This window comes from Eulemur rufifrons, chromosome 19 (genome assembly GCF_041146395.1).
Source record: "Eulemur rufifrons isolate Redbay chromosome 19, OSU_ERuf_1, whole genome shotgun sequence".
Classification (NCBI taxonomy): domain Eukaryota; kingdom Metazoa; phylum Chordata; class Mammalia; order Primates; family Lemuridae; genus Eulemur; species Eulemur rufifrons.
The window spans coordinates 80,849,354-80,873,109 of NC_091001.1; the positions used below are offsets into that span (position 1 = coordinate 80,849,354).

Here is a 23,756-nt window from a genome sequence, read left to right on the forward strand (position 1 = left end):
AGACCTGGCATAGTAATTGTCAGTGGGAGTAGATTCCCATTTTCAAGGTTATAAAGTTTGTGGGAAGTTAGTTAGGAGTTATTAGAGAAGGAAGGGATTCTTTTTTTTCCCCTGGTATTAATGATTTTGATCAAGACTTAGAATTGACTATAGTCAGATTTAAAGACTATTAAAACATTAGATAAAGCTAGTAACTTAATTTGGAGAGCTTCTCCTTTTAACATTATTATAAAAATGAAGGCAGTATGGAGCAAGGGGGACCTGTTGGCTCTTGCGTAAACCAGTATGAACAATTGATCTTTATCGACCTTTCAGGAAGAAGCCTTTGGTACCTCCTGTGCCTTATATTTTCCCTATGTTTTCCCTTCCTATTTGATTATTATAGTTAGTTTTTAGTCATTACCCAAAATAGTCTAACCTTCCAAATGTTGTTACTGTGTAGTAGTAATGATAATAGTAGTACTTGTTTTGTTGTTACTGTATGTTTAATTCTTGAGGTTGTATGTCTTCATTGGGCAATTGAAGACAGCACTAGATCTTGGCAGAGTGAATTTCTGGTGATAGCGGAGTGGTATGTGGGGCTTAAGTTGTCTCCAGAAGGCTCAGGTCAAAATTTTTTCCGCTTTGATAAAAATTCTTCTTAAACCTGAAATAGAATATTACCCTCTGTATAATTTTTATGAGATTTGAGTGATAGGTACCATACTATACTTTTTGTAAAGAAAGATTATGTTAAGTCATGGAATCTGTGACTACTACAGATGGAAGAGACCTTAGAAATCTTACAACTGTATCCCATCACTTGACAGAAAAAGAGGTTGTGTCCTAGAGTAGTTAGGATTTTTACCCAGGATCACATAATGGCAAAGCTCAGATTAGCCTGTCATGTATTGAGACTCAACTGGGAGTATTCTCATTTTATAGCAAGTTGGCTGAGGCCTTCAGACCTTTAACTGAACTTGTTCATTTGACAAAGATGGTTCCTAAAGGGACTGATCTAGCTACAAGTAGATAGAAATGCTTGGTGTCTAAAAAGTACAACTGAAACAGTTTTGTGGTACAGGCATTAAAGTGAGGAGGAATTTTAGTTATATTAATTCAAGATGAAGTTATGGGGCATCTCAGCAAAGTAATGGAATAAAGAAAAGAGAAATATTTCAAATTTATGGAACCCAGGCAGGCTAATAAGCTATTGGCATCAAAGAAGTCTTTAAGTAAATCACAGAGAAATAACCTCCATATTGGGATTTAGAGATAGCATTTAATGTGAAAGAGTTTGGAATTTATTCCAACAACAGTGAGAAGTAGGAGAAGAGTTTTAAGCAAGGATATGACATGATCTTAAACGTTGACTCTGGCCACTGAAAAGAATGAATTAGAGGGAAACAAGAGAAACATTAAGACTAATTAGGAGGCTCTTAACACTAGCCCAGGTGAGATATGATACTTGGACAAAGTTAATGGCAGTAAAGATGGAAAGTAGTTAAGTTTATTTTGTAGGGACTGCTGGTGATAAGTGAGGGAAAAGGAGTTAGGAAGAATTTGCCCCAAATGTTCTAATATGTGGATGATGCCTGAGTAGAACACATTTGGTGGGGTAAGACCAGTAATTCAGTTTTGGACTGAATTAAGTTTGAGATACCTGTAAGAAATTCAAGGAAAGATGTCAAATAGGAGTTGGATATATAATACAAGTCTGAGCTTAAAAGAAATAGCCATATTAACATTGGAGTACACACTGTTTAGCAAATAATGAAATTGAAAAAGTGATCAAAATGGTAGGCTGAGCTCATGATACTCTTTATCCACAATACTACCACCATTGGCCTAGCCACAAATCCAAATTCCATGAGATGACAGAAAAGGTGTACATGTGTATCTGTACCTATATAAATATATATTTATATGAATAAATTGATAATAGACTGGGGAAACAAGAAAGGGTCCCGTTGGTGGATGGAAATTTCAGGAATTCCTGAAAGGTACTAAGCATGAGGAATCATATCCATGGAGAAATAAAACCTGGTATAGTCACAGCTCAAAACATATACAGATCAATGTGGATCAGTGAGTTCTCAAAGTACGTGCACTTCCAGGTGGATCCAAGCTAGTCAGATTCAAATAATGAGGAGGGGCCAAGTATTAGATAAGGAGATACATATAGAGTAGCTAGCCCTATAGTAACCACCTTCCTCAATATACTCTGAATTCAAGCTAAAGTGCACTGAGCTTAACACGGATTGGAGAAGCTGGGAGACACATCAAGAGGCCTTGATTGGATTGTCAGGAAGTTCAAGGAGCCTTGTCCTGAGAAGACAAACTCTTATAATATACATGACACCTGGTATGTCCCACATTTCCCATATTATAACTGGAGGCAGATAGTAGTAAAAAGAAACAGCATACACAGATAGACAAATAGGGACGCTGAAATGATCTCCCTACCAAGAATCATTGAACATTTGAGGAAAACCTGTGATAGAAAAATGAGTTATCAAATTTAATAAACAAAAAATAACATCCAACGAAACAGTCTATGGGCAACAGAGACTTTGAAATAAGTAAAAGTAATATTGACAGAGGCATAAGAAAGGTTATTGCATTTATAGAGCAAACATGAGGAAGAATGAAATCAAATGAATCAAATATCTTAGAATTTAAAAATATGATCGTCAAGATAAAAAATGCTAAATGGGCTAAATAGAATGGACACAGTTAAAAGCAAATTAATGAATTGGAATATTTAGCTAAGAGATTCTTCAGAATATAGTTTTGCATTGAAAAAGGTAGAAAGTATGAACAAAAAGTAACGTGATGTAGAAGACATTCTAGAGCTTCAGCATCCATCTAATATTAATATAAAATTCAAATAGAAAGAATGGAGGAGAATGATAATCATAGAAATAATAGAAGGACATTTTCCCAAACTGAAGACAGATAAGTCTTCTAAAAACACCTAATAAGTGCTGAATAAACAAATAACAAAAAACCTACAATCAAATGCCTACTTCAGAAATTTCAGAATACCAGTGATAAGGAGTAATTGACTGAAAGCATCCAGAGAGCAAACATAGTGTATCTCCACAAGGGAAAGAATCAGATTGTCATCAGTACTATTATTGGTAAAAAAAAAAAAAAAAAAAAGGTAGAAATGCAGTAGTTTTGAAGTTATGGGAAAAACATTTTAAACAGAGACTTTAAAATAAATTAAAGTAATATTCACAGAGAGATTAGAGACATTATTACATTTAGAAAGCAAAATGGGGTGGAGTCAAATCAAATATACAATGTAATTCTATATTCAGGAAAACTGTCAATTTAATGTGAGAGGAAAATAAAAATATTTTTGAACCAGTGATTCACTTTCTTTGATTGATCCAGACCTTCCTTGAAAGTACTCCTTTCCAAAAAGGGTGGGGAAGTGTCCAAAGAAGAGAAAGACATGACATGGGAAACAGCAGTGAACTTAAAAATATATACAAACAGTAAAATGTATAGTTGAATCTAATAGTTTTTTAAAAATCTATAATGTTAATCTTTAAATATTTAAGTTTTGATCAAATTGACTCAACATGGAAAGTAGAAGAAAAATAAATGATAAAATATTAGAATTCTTTTACAGGAAAAAGATTCAGATACAGATTAACTCTAGAATTTGATTTTAAAATGTAATCTGAAATATATGATGAATAACCACAAATAAGATATTAAATATAAATCATGAGAGTAAAATACAAAAAGTTTATCATTTCAACCAAAGGCAGAGAAAAGAAAATAAGAAAATGTTAGTAAATAAACAACAAAATATAAGGAAATAGGAACAGGTAATAGGTAAAGGTAAATATGTTAAATTTCCCCCTATTGATAGAGTTTCAGACTTTTAAGACAAAAATATGGCACTGAGCTGTATATGTACAAGAGGCACGTCTAAAGAAAAAAGCAATCTCGATATTAAAAATTTGGAAAAAATATTCCATACAAATGAAAAAGATAGTCATAGCAATATTAGACAAAATAGAATGTAAGGCAAAATGCGTTACATAGGTCAAAAGAGGATATTTCATATTAATAACAGATATGGTCTCCCAAGAAAATATAATTGCTCTGAGCAATCTGTTATCTAACAATATAGCTTCAAGAAATATGTAGTATTATAAGCTTTTCTAGAAATTAAAAAATGAGACAAATTCGTTGTTTTTGCAGGAGTCTTAATAGACCATTGTATGTTAACATATACATTTTTAAAATAGCCTTAACTGTGTGGTGGTGCACACCTATAGTCCCAGCTACTTGGAAACTGAGACAGGAGGATTCTTTGAGCCCAGGAATTTGAGGCTGTAGTGCACAATGATTGTGCCTGTGAGTAGACACTGCACTTCAGCCTGGGCAACATAGCAAGACTCTGTATCTTAAAACAAAATAGCTTTATTGAGATATAACTATATATCACGTAATTCACCCATTTAAAATGTCCAAGTCATTGATTTTTAGTATATTCATAGAGTTGTGAAAATCAAACATTTTTATCACCCCAGAAGGAAACCCTGTACTCATTGGCAGTTACTCCATCGCCCCTTCTTCCCTGACCCTAGGTAGCCACTATCTACTGTCGTCTGGACATTTGATGTACATGGAATCATGCAATATGTGACTTTTTGTGATTGGCTTCTTTCACTTATGATGTTTTCAAGGTTGTTCCATGTTGCAGTATTTATCAGCACTTCAATCTTTTTTTATGGCCAAGTAGAATTCATGCATGCATGCGTGTGTTTGTGTGTGACATTTTATTTGATGCGCATTTGGATTATTTCCACTTTTCAGCTGCTATGAACATTTGTGTACAAGTTTTTATGATGTATGTTTTCATTTCTCTTGGCTATATACTTCAGAGTGGATTTGCTGGGTCATTTAACACATAAATTTAAAGCCATATGATTTGGGAAAATTATTTGCCACAAATGTATATGTATTTATGATAATTATGTATTTTATTGATAAGGCTTTATTTTTTCCTTGTTGATTTGTACACATTTATGTGTTGGTTTATATAAAACACTTAGGCTCTACATACTGTTTACCATAGAAGAAATAAAAATTTCTCTTTTTATCAAAGTAACCCACATTTTAAAAGGTGATATTATTTCCACCTAACAAGTAAAGTTGTAATAAAATGATAAAAATTTGTGCAGATCAGACAGATACAGTGAAATGAGCACTTATATACACTGCTGGTAGAAGTGTAAATTGCTATTTCTAGCAAATAGTCAATACCTATCAAGACACACTTTTTAAAAATGCATCCCTTTTAGTTCTCCCTTTAGCTAGTTCCAAGGCAGTAATAAGACCTGGTGTTAAGATTTATATTAATACAAGTTTGCTGTGACAGCAAAATGTTGGGAACAACTATAATAGGATAATAGTTTTTAAAAAATAAGATATCAGTTGAAATATTAAATAACCATTAAAAACTTAGGCTTTCAAGGAGGACTTAATAACATGAAAAATTACTCTTGACATATATTTTAAAATTTCAACAAAGTTGTTGATACAGAATAAAACTAATTTGTATTTTTAAAATATAGATATGCATTTGTGTTGAAGAAACAAACCCCTGGCAGGTGACTGATATTTATATCTTTGGTGGATATGGTTAGGGATTTTTTTTTCACATTTTGTTTTCAAGCTTTTTGTAGTAAATATGTATTAGGAAAATTTATTATAAAATATATATCCATTTCCATATCCTATCCCATGGACCACTTATTTTTAAGCCTTGATACAATAGATTTCCCTTACAACCAGAGCGGGAGTGAATTTCTTTTTAGTTGGGACCTCTAAGTGCTTTTAGTATAAACTTAATACTTATATTCTTTTTGATTTAAGATATGAGTAGATGGATAAACATTGGTGATTTAAAAAATGAAAGCTGTTCAAAGGAAGAATGTTAAATAGTTAGACGAAATAATAGAAGCTATAATAGTATTTCAATAGAAACTAAAATACTTTGAATTTAATAACAGCTAAAATGCTAAAGGCAGCACTCCAACCCTTGTCTTAGAAAATGGGGAGAGCTGATTTTAAAAACACATGCCTGTCATTATTTCTGGAGAGAGAGGCAGCCAGTGTGGTCGGATGACAACATATCCCTAACTGACCCCTAAAGATTTTGCTGGAAAGTGGCTTGGTGTTACTCCCAAGAAAACACTCCAGGGTGAGAGCAGGATGATGCAGGGTTGGCTCTGTTGAGTTCTCTGGGACACGGGGAATGGTGGTTTAGCTTGGCCTTGTCATATCCTGAAAGCACAACTTAAATACGTTGGATTTACTTACTATTTATTTCTTCTTTGGGTTATGTTTTATATATCTTCATGCTCATTAACACCTTCATTTGGTAATGAACATGCACGGTAAAGTAGGAAAGACTCAGAACAGCCCTCTTTCGTCCTTTTGTGCCTCTCTGTTAGATCATTTGATGATGTTAGAGAATGAAATGGTTGTCCAAAATGAGTTTTTGGAACCCTTAGTGAATTCTATATCCAGGCCATCTTTATTCCTCATTATTGTGGATAATGAGTAGTCACTGTTAAAGGAAAATCGTCTTCCCAGCTGAAATTTTTTATTGTAAAACCTCAAAGGTGGGAATTTGCATTTATTTTACCACCCTCTCTATGGGATCCATTCTGGGTAAAAACAAACAAACAAACAAACCCCCCAAAAAACGATTTATCTGGGTGACATTAGTCTGTTAAAAACTATTTTATATTTAATATATAGGGATTATGAAATGTAGTTTTGGTTTAGGTCTGGAAAAGATAAGGTTTCTCATTTGTTCTATAGTGTTGTTCAAATCTTTTAAAACTCTTTAATTCCTTAATTATTTGTCATTGTATAGTAGGATACAGAACAGAGTCTGTTTGTGGGCAATCACTTAGGTGACTTTTCCCTCGATTTTTGTCCCCTATACAAAAGCAATATTTTGAAATATGGAAAACACAAAGGTGAAATAGAGAAAACTATTCTAAAACTGAGGCAGTATTTACATTGGCAGGTGAATTCCCTGCCAAAATGGTTTTGCAATCTTGTTCCTTGATTCTAAGTCCCAGGATATGGGCTGTACCCAAATCTCTGCTTTGCACGGGTATTATGAGTGAAATTCAAACTGAGCCTTACAATTCAAATATTTCGTTCCTTTGTGACAATGCAAAGACCTAACTGAATGAAAACAAGGGATTGACCTTGACTAGGAGTATGAACCAAACTCATGCGTTAGAATTTGCTAATTATTCCTTAAACTTCAAGTTGTAAAATTTCTATTCTGGGTATTTTTCCCTTCAGGGTGAATTATGCTTCCTATGTTGAAATATTAGCTTTATTTTTCTGAGGTTCCTAGAAATCACCAACAATGTAATAAGCCGTATATACACACACATATTCTAGTGTAACACTACTACTTATCTTTAAAAGAAATGTGAAATATTAGCATGGTTTGAAGAACCTTTTACCAATAATGCCTTAAATTATTAACAATGATATATCTAATTTCCTTTATCTTTTGTTTGCTTACTCTGTATGTCATTGACCTTGGCAGTGAAACTAGATCCATTTCAGTTTCTACTCAGGTTCACCTTCTGGTTTTCATACATCAGCACAAAAATCACTGTTACAATTTCTAAAACTTTAAAGTATTTTCACAGTGTTTAAAACTAAGAATTATCATGATCATTGAAAAAAATTACATATGACTTTAAAAATACCATAAAGTAAAAGATTAATAAATTCTGCATTCAAATCTAAAATGTCTTTGAATCAGAACCCAATCCACAGACAGGGAGAAAATATTTGCAACACAACCTGTAAATGATCCAGAATATATAAAAGTCCCCCACAAATCAAGAGAAAAAAAGACAATTCAGAAAAATAGGGAAAGAATATGAACAGACAGTTCACAGAAGAGGAAACACACAAAAAAACATTTAAGATATGGAGAAAATTATCAGTCTCACTAGGAATGGAGGAAATGCAAACTAAAGCCATGACGGGAAACCCTTCAGGTTGTCAAAACTTTGCCAATTCATATGTTAGCAAGCATGTGAAACGTTGGAAATCTTGTATTATTTGTAGGAGTATAAAATGGTGTAACCACTTTGGAGAGCAATTAGAAATTAGTAAAAGTTGGAGATAGGGATTCTCTTCAACTCCACAATTCGTTTGCTAAGTATACATAGCCTAGAAAAATTCTCTTACCTGGGCATAAGAAGAAATGCACAAGTTCATTGAAGTGCTAGTTATAGTAGCGAAAAATTTGAAATGGTGTGTCCATCATCCGGAAAATGGAAAAATAAACTAGTATACTCAGACTGTGGAACATTGTATGAATAGCAGTGAACATGACCCAAGTAGAGTCTTCAACCTATTAATATATTGATATAGATAAACCTCATAAGATACAGTGTTGAGAGAAAATTGTAGAATATGTACAGTATTTATGGAATTGATATAAAATTTAAAAATATGAAAAATACTACTATAGAGCAGCAGTCTTCAACTTTTTGACACTAGGGACTGGCTTCATGGAACACAATTTTTCCAGGGATGGGCAGTGGGGGGAGGGAGGTGGAGCTCAGGCAGTGATGCGAGCAATGGGGACTCTCCGCTTATTTGCGGATAGGTCCGCGGCCGGGGATTGGGGACTGCAGCTACAATGTATTTATGAATATCTGTATATGGTAAGAATATAAAAATAAACACAGAATTTAAGATTTTAGTTACTTTGGGTGGGACACAGAATGAGAGAAAAGGGGGAACTGGGCGTTTCAATTATATTTATAATATCTTATTTCTTAAGTTGATTGGTGGGCACATGGTGTCTCTTACACTCTATAATTTTATTAAATATTTTATAATTTTTAAAAAAGATGCAGGAAAGCTTGGTCAAATGATAAATGTGCTTTAACTCAGGAAGTTTGGCTTTCAGTTGGTTTTAGTTTCTCATAAATTTGTGTGTGTGCATGTGTTTTACAATGAGGATTTATTTATATAATCAGAAAAAATAAAGCTATTTTCATTTTTAGTCAAAATGAAGAAAATACACTTAATATGGTAGATTACATTTCCTTTCTTAATATTCTCACAAACTTTCTTCAGGACCCTGATGTCGCACCAGGTCAAATACTCTTTAATGCCCAGTTTTGACACTGTCTTTATAAATTTCTCGTCTCACAAATGTAAGTTTTTGTTCTGTGAATTTTAAGAATTAAATATCATTTATTTTGCTCCTATGGTCATTTTAGAGAGATAATGACCTAGGACTGTTAAATTTCTAGTGCTTATTTACAGGGCAGAGTTGGGTAGAGCAGATGTTTAAGGAATTATAGTATAATATGGTGTAATAATGGTACTGTCATTTAACTGGCATTCATCCTACACTATTGTCTTTTCGTCACTACATCCATCCCTCCCTCCTAAATTATCTAAATTACAAACCTTAAGATTAAGCAAGGGAGCTTTTAAAAATACCTAGCCTAGCTATATCCCCAGAGATTTTAGTTTAAGTGGTCTAGGGGTGGGCCCCATATGCCAACAAATTCCACAGATGATTCTAATGTGCAGCCAGGGCTGAGGACCATTGGTTCTCAAAATGTGGTTCCCAGCCCAGCAGCATCAGTATCATCTGACAATTTGTTAGAAATGCAGATTTTTGCACCTTCTTCCCAGACCTATATAGTATCAGAAATTCTGAGGGTTGGGCCTTGGCTTGTAATCTGTGTTTTCTTGGCTTAGGTTTGAGAACCACTGGTCTCTAATGCTTCTCAAGCTTAATGTGCATATTAAACCCCTTTGCGGTCTTGTTAAAATGCAGATTCTGATTCATTTCATCTGGGGTGGGCAGTGAGAGTCTGTGTTTCTAGTAAGCTTCAGGTGATAACTGTGCTGCTAGGCTGTTTTGAGTAACCAGAGACCCTACTCAAAGCCTCTTGGACTCTTCCATAGGTCTGATGAATCAGAATCTGATTTTAACAAGATTTCCAGGTTCTTTGAATGCTGAGGAGGCAGCATCCACAAGATGCCTACAGAAACAGTCTAAGGAAATGGATAAGAAGAATTCCAAAGAAAGAAGATCCTGGCATAGTGGGTGGCTGGGAAAAGGTGGAAGACAACAGGACTGTGAAGGGTTTATTCCCCTACCTGATAGTTTTTATTTTCTCTTAAAACAGAATCCTGCTGTTTTAAACCGCCCTCCTACCCCAGCCAAAAACAAAACAGCTAGTGTTTAAATTTATGAAATCATAGTATTGATTTGCTTATTGTCTGTCCCTTCTAATGCAATGTAAATGCTTCTATGAGGGCAGGGTGTTTCCACCTCTGTATCTACAGCTCCCATAACCTGGCACATAGTCGATATTCACTCAGTATTTCTGAATGAATGAATGGTAGATTATTGGTATAGTTGATCATTTGTTGTATTTTTAAACTCTATTTATTATAAATACACTATAAAATTTTTTAGCCTTTCACTTAAAAGTTGTGAAACCTGTACTGTCAGTTACTAGTTTTGTTTTTTTTTAATGAAACTTTTTTCAGGAAAATGTCTTAAAAATCCTCATTTTCCTTTCCAGTTTTCCTTCAGTCTTATACTTTGACCATTATAAGTTTTAAGTCCTTTATATTCAAGGTAAGAATTTGTTCAGTTTTTTGGCTGGACAAGTACCATGGTCTACTCCTATAGTCTGCACCAATTTCTATCAGAATTTTCACTGTCATGTTTTTTTATATATATATATATATATATACATACACATACACACATATACATACATATATACATATAGTCAGCCCTCCATATCTGGGGGTTCCACATCCGTGCATTCAACTAACCACAGATTGAAAATATTCAGGAAAAAAAAAAAAAGAATAGTTGTGCCTCTACTAAACATGTACAAACTTTTTTCCTTGTCATTATTCCCTAAACAATATAGTATTACCAACTATTTACATAGAACTTACATTGTATTAGGTATGTAAAGATGATATTAGGTATGTAAACTATACAGGAGGATGTGCCCAGGTTACATACAAATACTATACCATTTTATATCAGGGACTTAAGCGTCTATGGATTTTCATATCTGCAGAGAGTCCTGGAACCAATTCCCCGCAGATACTGAGGTATGACTGGTATGTGTCTGTGGGTGTTTATAATATCTCAAACATGACACTTTCTTTTTAACACAAAGTATTGGTATTCAGTTTATTAATAATAGTTCCAATAAATGTTTAAAGATGATGGTGAAATCACTTTATTATTTCATAAATAGCCTTTTTTGTTATTTTAGGTTGTACTTGGCATATGTAAATTATTAAATATGGAATGTCCAATTTCCTTAAGTACTAAGTTTGACAGTTGATATCTCTGACATTTCACTTTGACACTTCTTTTTTTTTATTGTGAAGGTACATCCTCATTCTTTCACATGCATGTTTTGGCTTATGATTATCTTTCAGTTTTTTTTAAGAGCAATTTTTGTGAAACCATAGATAAGTTAAAATTTGTGTTATTTTTGAATATGAGTTCCATCGTGGAACCAATGCATCACAGACAGCTCAAAACATCAATGAAGTGTTTGGGAAGGATGTGGCTAATGAACACACAATACGTTGATGGTTTGAGAAGTTTCATTCTGATGATTTTAGTCTTGAAAATGAGCCATGAGGGTGACCTGAAACCAAGGGGGATAATGATGAGCTAAAAGCTATAGTGGAAGCAAATCCATCTCAGCCTTCGCGTGAATTAGCAGCAAGGTTTGACATCACTATTCCAACAATATTTATTGGACCATTTGAAACAAATCGCCAAGGTAAAGAAGCTGGATAGATGGGTTCACATGAATTAAGCATCAGAAGAGAAATTGTCTCGAAGCTTGCCTTTCTCTGCTGTTGTGAAATAAAGGTGAACCATTTCTACACCATTTTGTCACGTGTGATTAAAAATGGGTTCTTTGTGACAGTTGCAAGCATTCGGCACAATGGTTGGATAAAGATGAAGTGCCAAAACAGCCCAAAACCAAATATTCATCAAAAAAAGGTGATGGCTGTCTGGTGGTCCAGCGCGAGTATTATCCACTACAGCTTCATAAAACCTGGTCAGTCGATTACAGTGGATGTCTACTGCAGCCAATTGAATGAAATGATGAGGATGCTTGAGATTAAGCCTCTGAGATTGATAAATAGAGACAGGCCAATCCTCTTGCAAGAAAATGATAGACCACATGTTGCACAAACAATGCTGCTCAAACTACAGAAGCTGGACTTGGAAACTCTCTGTCATCCACTGCATTCACCAGATCTTGCACCTACTAAGTACCACTTCTTCCAGGCTTTGGACCACTTCTGGCAAGGAAAAATACTCAATTCTCAATAAGCTGTGAAAAATGTCTTTTGCGATTTCATCGCCACTCGCTCTCTAGGCTTCTTCACTGCTGGCATAAGCTACTGTTAAGATGGCAAAACTGTGTCAATAGTTTAGGCACATACTTTGATTAATTGTATGCTTCTTGTTTGTGATATAATAAACTAAACTTTTGATTTGAAATTGGATATTTCATATTTAATGAGCTAATACTTTTTTAGAGCCTTAATGTTATGACCTCAGTTACCTGAAAATATGCTGTCTCATTTACACATTCTATGATCTGGAACATTGATCCTATCTCCAATTTTGTGCCTCTGTTTTTTCCCCGTGTAAATTTCAAGCTCTTGGATTTGCTTTATAGTGAGTGGCTGGCCTTGTGAAGGCCTTGTTACATATTCAAAATGTAATCTGTCTCAAAGCTGAGGTAGCAACCAGAATAACCAATGCCACATTATTTCCATTCCTTGTGATAGAAAGCTTTGTGTAGTCCAGTGTGTGGAGGTGACACTTGACAGCTCTTTACTAATTGATCCTTTAAGAAGACTATTATTTCTTTATTATGTATGTCATTTAACCAATGACCTGAGGATATGAAATGTCTTTTTCAAAAAATGCCTTTGAACATTGTTTTTCCCTACTGAATTTTAATTAAAATCAGGAGTTCAAAAATAAACAGTTGATGCTAATTATAGTGAATTAGCAAGTAAAAATTTCTTGAAACCTAGTAGGATTGGGGAGAGCTGTCTTGCACACCTCATCTCCTTTCTGTTTTGCTTTGACTTGGATCTTTCTGTGGGAGCACAGTGTGTGAGCTCCTGCACTGAAAGGCGTATGAGAATTTAGGGCCAGACAGCATTAGAATGGCCATGTAGTTGAAGTGAGAATGACTGAGGAAAGTGAAGAAGGATTGCTATTGATGAAAGAACTAGAGTTCTTTAATTTAGCACACATCTCTTGTTCCTTTTCCCCTCTACAATACATATTTTCTATGGAAATAATTCTTACCGGGACAGATCAGAAAGAGAACATTTATAAAGGAATGTTCTTTGATTATGACTAAATTGGTAATAAGGACCCATAATTAATATCTTTAACAAAGAAAAATCCTTGTTGCAATGGGGTTCATTGGAACAGAATTTTTGCTTTTAAGTGCCTATTAAAATATGAGTTTATGGAAGTTCTTAATTTTATCTTTGATAAAGAGCGCTAAGGAAGTTTTTAATATACTGGTGAGGTCTTTTATTGGTTGTGTGTGGGTGGATAGTTTATAGACTAAAAGTTAGTGGAATAAGATTAGTCCAATAAATGTTTAATTCTAGTATTCATATAGGTATTACCTTCTGTTTTGCTGAAATTTTAGATATAATTATGTGTAGATAACTGGCATTCTAAGGGATAATCTTGGATGTAATTTTTAACTTAGGGCAAAAAACTATCTGTTTAATATAATGTCCACATTAGAAAAAAATCATTGAAATAGGAAATTGAAAATAGGATTGTGGTAGGTAATTATATCAATTGAGAAAAGAAAGGAAATGTATAAATATTAAGAGAGCTACTTGTGAGAATTTAAAAACTGCATTCTGAATATCAGTTATCTGCCATTTTCCCCAGGAATGTTGATTAAATCATTCCATTATTAATTCCATATATTAATTATTAATATATGGGTGCTGGGGTGGGTGTCAGTCATGGTCTTTAAGAATAGCACAGGTAAATTTAATTACTTACAAGATTATTATGTTTTAAATTCAAGGGGACGGCATTATCATTATCATAGTGACAATATAGGTTAAATGCATGATCCTGCAGAAAGGACTATGAGGTTTTATAGAGTTGAGGTGAGAAATGAACCCTGCCTGCAAAGTGATTATAATGTGGTGCAGAGACAGGAAAACTGGCCTCATTGAATTACGGTGTGAGTTCACTCATGGCATGTTTCTCTACCAAATTTATCTTCTGCTATGGACAGTTGTATTATAGTGTCTTTCTTTCTGGTCGTGGAAAGGAATTCTAAGGGTAAAAGTCTGTATTGAGGGAAAATTATATTGGTGAGAGATTCCCCCCATACACATTATTTTACTCTGGATTTGTATAGAATGAAGATTGTTTTTCATTCCACAGAAAGAAATACATGTGTTGTTTGTCATTTTGAAAACTAACATTAGAAAATATCTTTGTTTTGAGTGAGATAATAGGCTAGTTGGCTGCCTTCTTAGTGTTCTGTTAACTATGGTGATATATATTTTTTTCAATAATCCAGATCAGGGTCGCCAAGCTGTTTATTGTATATTATTACTAAAAAGTTCTTTTTGAATGCATAATTGAAAGGGAGAATTTTCTTCTGACATATACAAGGCTTTTGTTTCATTATTTATTTGGAATAAATGGGGCCAGAGGGTATGAGTGCAGTTAGGTTTTGTTGGATGGGGGCTTGCAAAGACTCTTTGAGGCATGATGTGCAAGTGAGTGTTTTTAAATCTCGGAGGTGTGATTATGTCATAACAGCCATAACCTCTGGGCTTGCTTTATTACTTTTATTAAAACAAATCTGTATGGGGGTGCTATGTATATTTTGGTGATGAAGGAAATGAGGTGGTTAATTTATTATGTGAACAGCACTTTCAACTAACCACAGCGTGATTCACTGAGAGTGCAGTGGAAAAGCCTAGCTCTGTAGGAATGACTGCTTTTTGATTTGTGGACCTTAACTTTCAACACCATAGCATGAAGTTTATCTACAAAATGGTCCTTCTTTTTTTCTGTAATGTTTTTGTCTAATTTTAAACTCAATTTTTTCCCCTTCATTTTATTGTGGCTATTTACTGCATATGAATGATCTAAACAGTCCTTGCCAGCATACTCAGGGTGAATGAGCAAGAGAAGATCCACGTTTTAGGTAGGGCATGAGGGAAGTGAGTAGCATCTGTACAGTTTCCGAGTAAGTCCCACATATATCTCAGAAGAGGACTCCGCAGAATAAATCAATATTCTCAGTCCTCAATGAATGAGGATAACTAACTGGAATCAGGAGTTAAAGAAACGTGAGGTACCTGTTATTGTTCCCTTTTTTAGGATAAATTTTTAAGCAGATACACAGTGGAAAGGAAAGTCAATCTCTTGCAAAAGAGTCTCTGAGAAACGTTTGTTTGGAAGTGGGGGTTGGTTACGGGAGGAGGTGTACCACACAGAAGTACACGCACTACAGAGTGGGATCGAAAGAAGACCAGTCCAGCTAACAAGTTCACAGTGTGTATAAAGCACTTGTTGTATACTCATAAACAGCCACTGAAAGACCAAGAAAAGGTTGTTTTCCTTGGAGTGAAGCCATATCCAGCATCATCTGGTGATGTGAACCTGCCTAGAGAGAGAGAGTAAAAATAGGTCATCTTCCCAGCAGTATTTTTGAAAGACCCCTTCATTTTCCAGATGTGCCAAGTACCAATCATTTACAAACAGAAAGACCTGGAAATCAGTAAGGCATTTAATTAATAATTAAGAAATTTTATATCTGGAATATTATAAGGCTCCTTGAAAGTCAGGATAACAATCAGTTTTATATTTTATCTCTGCTGCTTTGGAGTGGCACCCCACATTTCTCTTTAGAGCTCTAAATTTACACATTAGGTTGTTTCTTCATAGTACTTCCCTAGGAGAGGTGGTAAAGGCTGGGAGAAACGTTATTTGTGCAATTTAAAGGCAGAGTGTAGAGGGGGGAGGTCCAGGCCTGTGGTTTTTTAAACAGGGTGGAGTAGGAGGGAGCACTGGCCCATGGTTAGGTTGCCCCTCAGCTGTCATGACCAGTCAGTTCTGGTGACAGTGTGTCCACTTTGGAACTACTTCAATCATGATGATAGTAATGATCATCCACAGTCCCAGATTGTGGTAGAAATTTAATTTTAAAAGAAATTGGATTTGCAGGCAAAACTTCATTTTAATGATATAGGTTGGGCCTCTCAAACTTCCGGATATCTCCACTAGTAGAATAAAACTATATTTTGGACATTCCATGAGACATTATATTGACACTATGTGAGCTAGCATTTAATTTGTTAAAAGAAAATTTGCGTTCGTAACAGTTTTGCTGCTTTTTAAAAGATTGAGATTTATTCTTGGGAGTTGGCTTTAAAAAATCTTACTCTTTCTCCCTCCCTTCTGAATGTCCACCACAAACCAGTGCAGAACATAACAGTTATTTTTAAAACGTAGATATTAAATAATAGAGAAGCTGTAATTCCAAGTGTGCCCTCCTTTCTTCCCTGCCTTCCTCAGCATTTCCCTCTGCTATGTCCACTTGCTTATGTACTTCTTTCTTTGACTCCCTTGCAACCTACTATGACCTGCCTTTTTGGTTTATTTTTGTTTGTTTGTTTGTCTGAGACAGGGTCTCCCTCTGTCACCCGGGCTAGAGTGCAGTGGCGGCATCATAGCTCATTGCAACTTCAAACAAACTGCTGGACTCAGGCAATCCTCCTGCCTCAGCCTCCCAAAGTAGTTTGTTCTCCAGTTCCTCACTCAGGCCCCCCTTCATATGGTGTGAAATACAACCAGGCTTTTAAAAAAGTGATCCAATCCTCGTTTACGATTTGAAACCTACTTGGATATGTGTTGACAAATTTAAGTAACTTTTTGAGGTTTTTCAAAATTCAAGTTTATGGGCTTGCTACCAAAGTTAGCATTAACTGAACACAGACCCAGTGATGGCAGCAGAATACCAGAGATGTCCAGCCCAGTCAGCTAGATGGTAAGGGCATGATTATAAATAAAATGGAACATTGCAGTTGACAGTGAGCCAGGAGGTGCTTTCTTGTGTAGAAACTCCCTGTTTATCATTAAGTTTGGAAAACAAAATTTGGATTCTAGATTAACATACTTGGTTAGTCACACCTGGGGCACATAATTATGCTCATTGACCTATGCCCATCCTTGCAGTCAGTAATTATAATTCAGGGTGTGTTTAATGAAAATTTTCCTGAAATGCAAAGATCCCAATATAGACAGGGAGACTTCCTTAAACTAAAATCATATACACAGTCTCACTGGCACCATCCTGGCACCTGGTGTGATTCTGTGGAAAGAACAGAACCTGGGACACCAAAGGGAGCTGTGGCCTTACCTTGCTTTAGCTACTTTTGCCATGTCACCTTGGGAAAGTAATTTTACTTCTTCATGCCTCATTGGAAAATAAGATAAGGGTACATATATACTTTATAGAAGGAGTGGTAGAAGAAAAAGAAAAAAATAGACATGGAAGTGCCTGAAGGTGCAGATGTGAAAGTGATTTCATTTCATGTTGGGACCATCAAACAACCAGATTCTATTTACTTAAGTGGGTTTTTTTTAACCTTTGATGTTAAGCTCCTGTTTATTCCTATCATTTATTCACATGCTAATCTTATCAAATATTCATTTAATTTCAAGTTACAAGGGATCTTCTAGGTCATTTAGTTCACACCTGGCAGGTATAAGCATGTTCATTCCCTTCTGTTGAAAGGGAGGACAGAAGAAGCCAATGGGGAAAGCTTCCAGAACAAAGATCAGAATGGCTGCATTGCTGTGGTCATAATCCAGGAATGAGGAAGTGGAGCCCCATTGCCTGCATCTTATAAATAGTAATGACAGGACGTGTTGCATAGGGAAAGAGGCATTTGAAGTTGAATTGGAAAGTACACTTTAAACTTCTGTTAATTATTACCTACAGAATTTTTTTTGTAAGTCTATAGTGCTTTACTTCTTATCCCTATATATCTGTTTCTTCTGTTGTGGTTTACATCTAATGTTTAAATTGACTCATCTAATGTTTAAAATGTATTTTGGAGGTGGGAGTGGAAGAGGGTAGAATGCTTAAAAACAAACTCCTCAGTTTGTTGGGATGCATGATCTAGTACGGGTTGGCAATAAGAAACAGCTGTTTGTTTGTTGACAGCCTGCCTTGCCTCTTCCATAATCAAGCTGTTTCTTATCATGTAATTACCAACTCTTTAGTATTTGAGACTTGTTGTGGATTTATAGTTGGTTGTATATTGTTTGCCAAAACATCATAGTTTAGATAAAAAATTAGTGATTCCCCTGTAGTCATTCTACTGAAGTATGAATGTGGGTTGTAATAAAAGAAAGATGCCTGAAGAGACTTCTGAAATTCATTTCAAACTTAAGAGAACATGAAGGATGTTTTTTGTGTTTTCTAAGGAGGGAGTATTGATATAACTCTTCCCTCTCTTTGTAGACTCTATTGCTAATCTGAAAAGCATTCTGTGTTCTGATTTCACACATGTAGTAGGGCAGCACCGATGTGGGTAGTAGGATAGATTTTCTGATGCAGAAAGACATGGTTGCTTGCTTGCTTTCTGTTTGTGTGTCTTTTTTTTTCCCCCTTAAAACACTGTTCTGATTTTGAAGCCAGGAATGAAAGGAAGTAAGTTAAAGTTCTCTGAGAGTCCAAGGTGATGTTTCAGCCTCCTGGGTAGCTTTACTAGCTGAAAAAAAAAGCTGAATGTGCCTCCTACTCTAAAGAGACTTATCTAGGCAATTTTATAAACAGACCGCTTTTCAATCTGGATTATGCTGTGTGAGGCCCATTTCGAAATAAGGGCAAACCTGTGTTTTAGAAAAACAAGCCAGAAAGGTGAGGTTTCTGTTGCTTCATTTAGTTTTATTCTTCAAAATAAAGCAAAAACGTTTTCTAATCATGCTTAAGTCACAGCTTCTCTAGGAGTGGAAAAGTTTCTCTCCTTAATCTTTTCACATTGCAGAGTTACGTCAGAAAAATCCCCTTAAAAACTACAGTGCCTCAAATTTTTATTTTCATAAACTCCAAAGAAACATCACAATTTTTCTTGGTTTGATAGGTTTAAAATTATAATGGATTTTAGAGTATTTTTTGTAATTTTCTCTTTGATCTCAAAGGCGTTACATAAATTGGTAAATTTTCGCTATATGAATATGTATTTTAAAAGACAGAATATGTGTATAGTAAGTGCTTTTTTGTCATAGGAGGTGTGACTAGGAAAGGAAATAATTTAGTTTAAAATTTGTAAAAGTCAAATTTTAAGGAGAGCAGTATATTTTGTATGAATATAGTTTTTATTCCCATTATTTGCATTGTGTTCATACTATATTTTTCATCTGAAGCTCACATCTACTTTTTTTCTAAAAGTATAAGTCACAGATATATTTTATTTTATTTTAAAAGCATATGTCAAAAATTCTTGCTCTCAAAGCCAAATGATCCCAAATGTTAGAGGGAATTAGACTATCAATGATTTCACCAGGTGGCTAGTGACTGTTAATACTTAGTTATTACTAGAGTATGAAATGTTTTGTGGGTTTTTATAAAATATACCATGAGAATGACATTTCTTATAGCTACCTTAAACTATTTAATTGCAGTTATTATCAAGGCAAGATTTATGTCTGTATCTGAAAATACTAGCTATACTATGAAGTTGGGACTCAATATTAAAAGATTATGTCTGGCTTAATTGGCAAAAGTAGGAAGGAATGGAATATAAAGGTGAATATTTTCATATACACAGCTATGCATATATTCTTAGGGCCCTAGTAACCAAAACCTCTTGTCTTAGTAGTACTCAGGTGCATAATTCAGTCAAATGAATTACAGATGATCCATTTTAAAAGCACTTTACTGTTTGGGTGTTGGGGAAAGAATATTTAGTTGTAACTTTAAGAACTTCATCCCTAATCATTTAACGTTATATTTAATTTTAGCAGCTCCAAATCTGTGTGGACAAACATTATTCAGTTATAAATAAAAGATGTGTAAATCCTTACTCCAATGGCCTTTTTAGGGGGAAGGGGGGTATTAGGAGATGTTACAGGATATTATTACAATTTTCTATTCTGTTTCTCTGTGTTAGCCTTTTCTATTTGGTAATGCTTTCTCAGAAATGATGCTAAAAATCCATTATTATAGAACCATTAAAAATACAGGTTTATTATCCAGTGATTAATATCTATGACCTTTATTTTTGGATCAGCTTCATAAATATATACGTTTTTCTATGTCAGTCATTGTCTAGAATTTCATTTTTGTTCTGCTTTCCATTACATACCGTGAATTAAATGAAATTAATTTAATCGCTACTACAAACAGAAATTAAATGTGCCCTAATCCAGAGTTACGTTGTTTGCTTTTACAACTGTAAGTCATAAGTAATTAATTTTCCTTGGAAAATTAATTCACTTACCATTCCCAGTAGCATCATATGTTGACACAGGGTTATAGATAGTTTAATATTTTTCTTCAGCATGCTGGCCTCAACTTTAGAAGACCTTAAATGAAAACAAATTAAAATTTACTCAACTGTATATAATTTGGGGTTATTTAAAATAAGTGTTGTTGTTATTGATATCATCCAGGTGATGACTTGAAAATTATATTCAAACTTTAAAAAATGCCCATTAGTATATTAGCAACTCTGAAACAATATATTTTTTAAAAAGTTAATCATATGACAGTAGCCACTAATATTTTCTCTCTCTCAATTTTGAATAAACATTTTATATGACAGCCATCTGACAGGAGTAGCATGGAGAGTTTTATCATCACTTAATTGATAGGAAAACCAAAGTAGTAACTTACTTGCTGGACATTTTGACCACCTAGGATAGCAGGCCATCATATCTGATTCTTGCAGAGCTTATTTTCAATCTCTAACCTCAGTCAGTAGAAAGATTTGCATCAAGGTCATCTTAAAACATAAAATATAAAAGACATATTTTAATCTGCCCAAATATTTTTTATTATATTGATTGCCCTTCTCTAATTCTTTAATTCTTTCCTGTTTAATACTTTCCCCCCTTACTTTCCAGAAAGGCCAACGTGGAAAATAAGCAAAAGTCTTTCATTTAAACAAGTTAGGTTTCCCCCACTGCTTGTTTTATTCTGAGGACTCAAAATATGCGCAAACCAAATTTAGCTTTTCTTTTGCATTTGCCAGGACGTTATTTAGTAAGGTGATTTTTTTTTTCCTGGTTCATAGAAGTCTATAAAACATATAGTGTTTATTACTTTATGTATATTTATTTAAGTCACGAAGGTGAAACTCTAGTGATGGTGGCAATGTTACAGTTTTAACAAGTGGGGGCTTATTTTATAAATGTGCCTTTGTGGCGATAGCTTTCAAAAATGCACGGGGTTAGCAGTGACATATTCTTTATGCCTTTTAGAAAGAAAATTTGCTGTTCAATCCCAGTGTAAAAGTACTACTAGAATACAGAATCACTACTGTTATTTTGTTGTTGTTGTTACTATTCATTGTTATATTCAACTTTTTTGATCTGTACTCAGAGGATTTAACTTCATATATTCCAAAGTTGTGTCCGGGAGAAAATGTTTACTTGCTACTTCCATCATAAGGAGGATGATAGAGGAATTACCCCCGCCCCTGTTGCTTCAGAGGGTTTTCTTGTCAGAGTGACCTTCAGAATTAGGATAATAGCTTTCTTCTTTACCATCCTCAGACAAAACGAAAAAACTACACGTGTCAAGTCATGCACATTTATGTTTATGCTCTGGCTCAAATAAAGATTATTATATTTGATACATATATTTATTATATCAGGTTTAAGGCAAAGCAGTCGTATGATAACACTGCATACATTCTTACAGTTTTAAAATATGCCTCTGCCTTCTTTCCGAAATGAATAGATTTATTTTATCCTGGTTTTGAAATGGAAGAGTAAATGTGTCCTTATAGAAATTTACTAGTATTAATCTGCATTTAATTTCACAATATATTCTCCAAAAAAATTAAATTTAAATGAAAGGAGTTTATCATGTTATTAACTTTTATTTTGTGTCAAAATGAATATCTTTTCAAAAAATGTTTATAGTGAACTAAGAAGTATACAGCGGTTGTGTTACAAGAGGAGGTTGTAAGAGGGTGGAGAAAAAAGGTAGTAAATTTGAGCTACATGGTATTTACCCCAAACTGGCAAATGAAAACTTTATGTTAAAATATATAAAAATTAGAGATTCAAGAGACAAAATTTGGAGAATCAAAATTTTTTACTTTCCATGGCTATTTTGATTCAGATTAGAATAGAAACAATAAGACTTTGTGATATAAATGTTCTTTTTAAAAATTGTATGATGTTAAGATAGTACAAAGTTTATAATTTTCTCAATAGTCATAACACATGAAAAACTGTGCTATTTGTGAGAAATAGACAAATAAATTTGTGTTGTGAGAACTCTGAGGAACTTGGAGCAAACAAAATCTGGCTTGAGTTTGGTCAATATGATTTTATTTTTAATTTGCAAGCAGAGTGTAAATATTCATAATTATTCCTAAATTGCTCCCTAAAGTATGGTAAAAATGAGATTTCCAGACTGCTGATACCTGTTAGAGAATGAGATTGATGTTTTATAACATGTTACTATTCAATAGCATTCCTCGCAATGCTACTGGGTGGAAAAATAAATTTGTACCTAAAGAAATGTACAACTATTAATCTGCATTCTGTTCCACACTTGTCTTTCAAAAGACTAAATTTAAATGAGTTTGCATTTCTACTCACAAAGGTAATAATTAAATCAAGATAATATATAGAAAGGTAAAACGGCAATTTGCCACCACCTGAGATTGACAAAACTGTTCCAGGTCCTTCAAAGTGAATCATGCTCCTGATCATTATCCCATATGACCTGATCTTACACATTGACAGTGGGATATATGGGGTTATATTTTTGCTTTTGCTAGAAACTTAAATCAAATCACAGGCAAGGCAGGGAGTAACACATTGGAATAACCTGCTTTTATGCTTCTGTAAGGGCAGTACATTAACCTTTGGCTGTAGAAACTAGCTCACCTAGATATGCTCTTTCCTTTTGTAGCACCATTCATACATAGTTTGGGGCCATCTTCAATCTGATACATAAGAGCCCTGCTTCAAAAGACTGTGTGTATATATATAACAATATGAAATAATTTAATAGGCACCTTTTGATGGGTTTAAAATGAACTGGAGATTTGTGTTAATTGCAGTAGATGAATTGCCACATTTGTCCTACTAAAGCTGCTTATCAGAAGATGAAAAGAAACAGAACCTTTAAGCAATGTTTTATCTCCATGTTGTTTCATATTTGCATATTAACCCAGAACATTTTTCTGTAGAGAGAGTGTGTGTGTGTGTATATTTATATATATATATAACTTCTGAATTGTGTTTTCCATCAAATTTCCAGTGAAGATTAAAAACAAAAACAGAAAGAACCTCTTCCCAATAAACATCGCTACTACATTTAAGTTTGTAATTTTTAGAAGAAAGGAACACTAAATAGAAGATATTTTAATTTTTTTGAGCTTTAATATTTGACAAATTT

General features: G+C 34.2%; 1 protein-coding gene across 1 annotated transcript in view; it reads left to right on the top strand.

The window, feature by feature from the left end:
- SRBD1 (S1 RNA binding domain 1) overlaps window positions 1-23,756 on the top strand; it is a 197,631-nt gene that overhangs the window by 118,550 nt on the left and 55,325 nt on the right. The gene's annotated exons all lie outside the window — the stretch shown is intronic.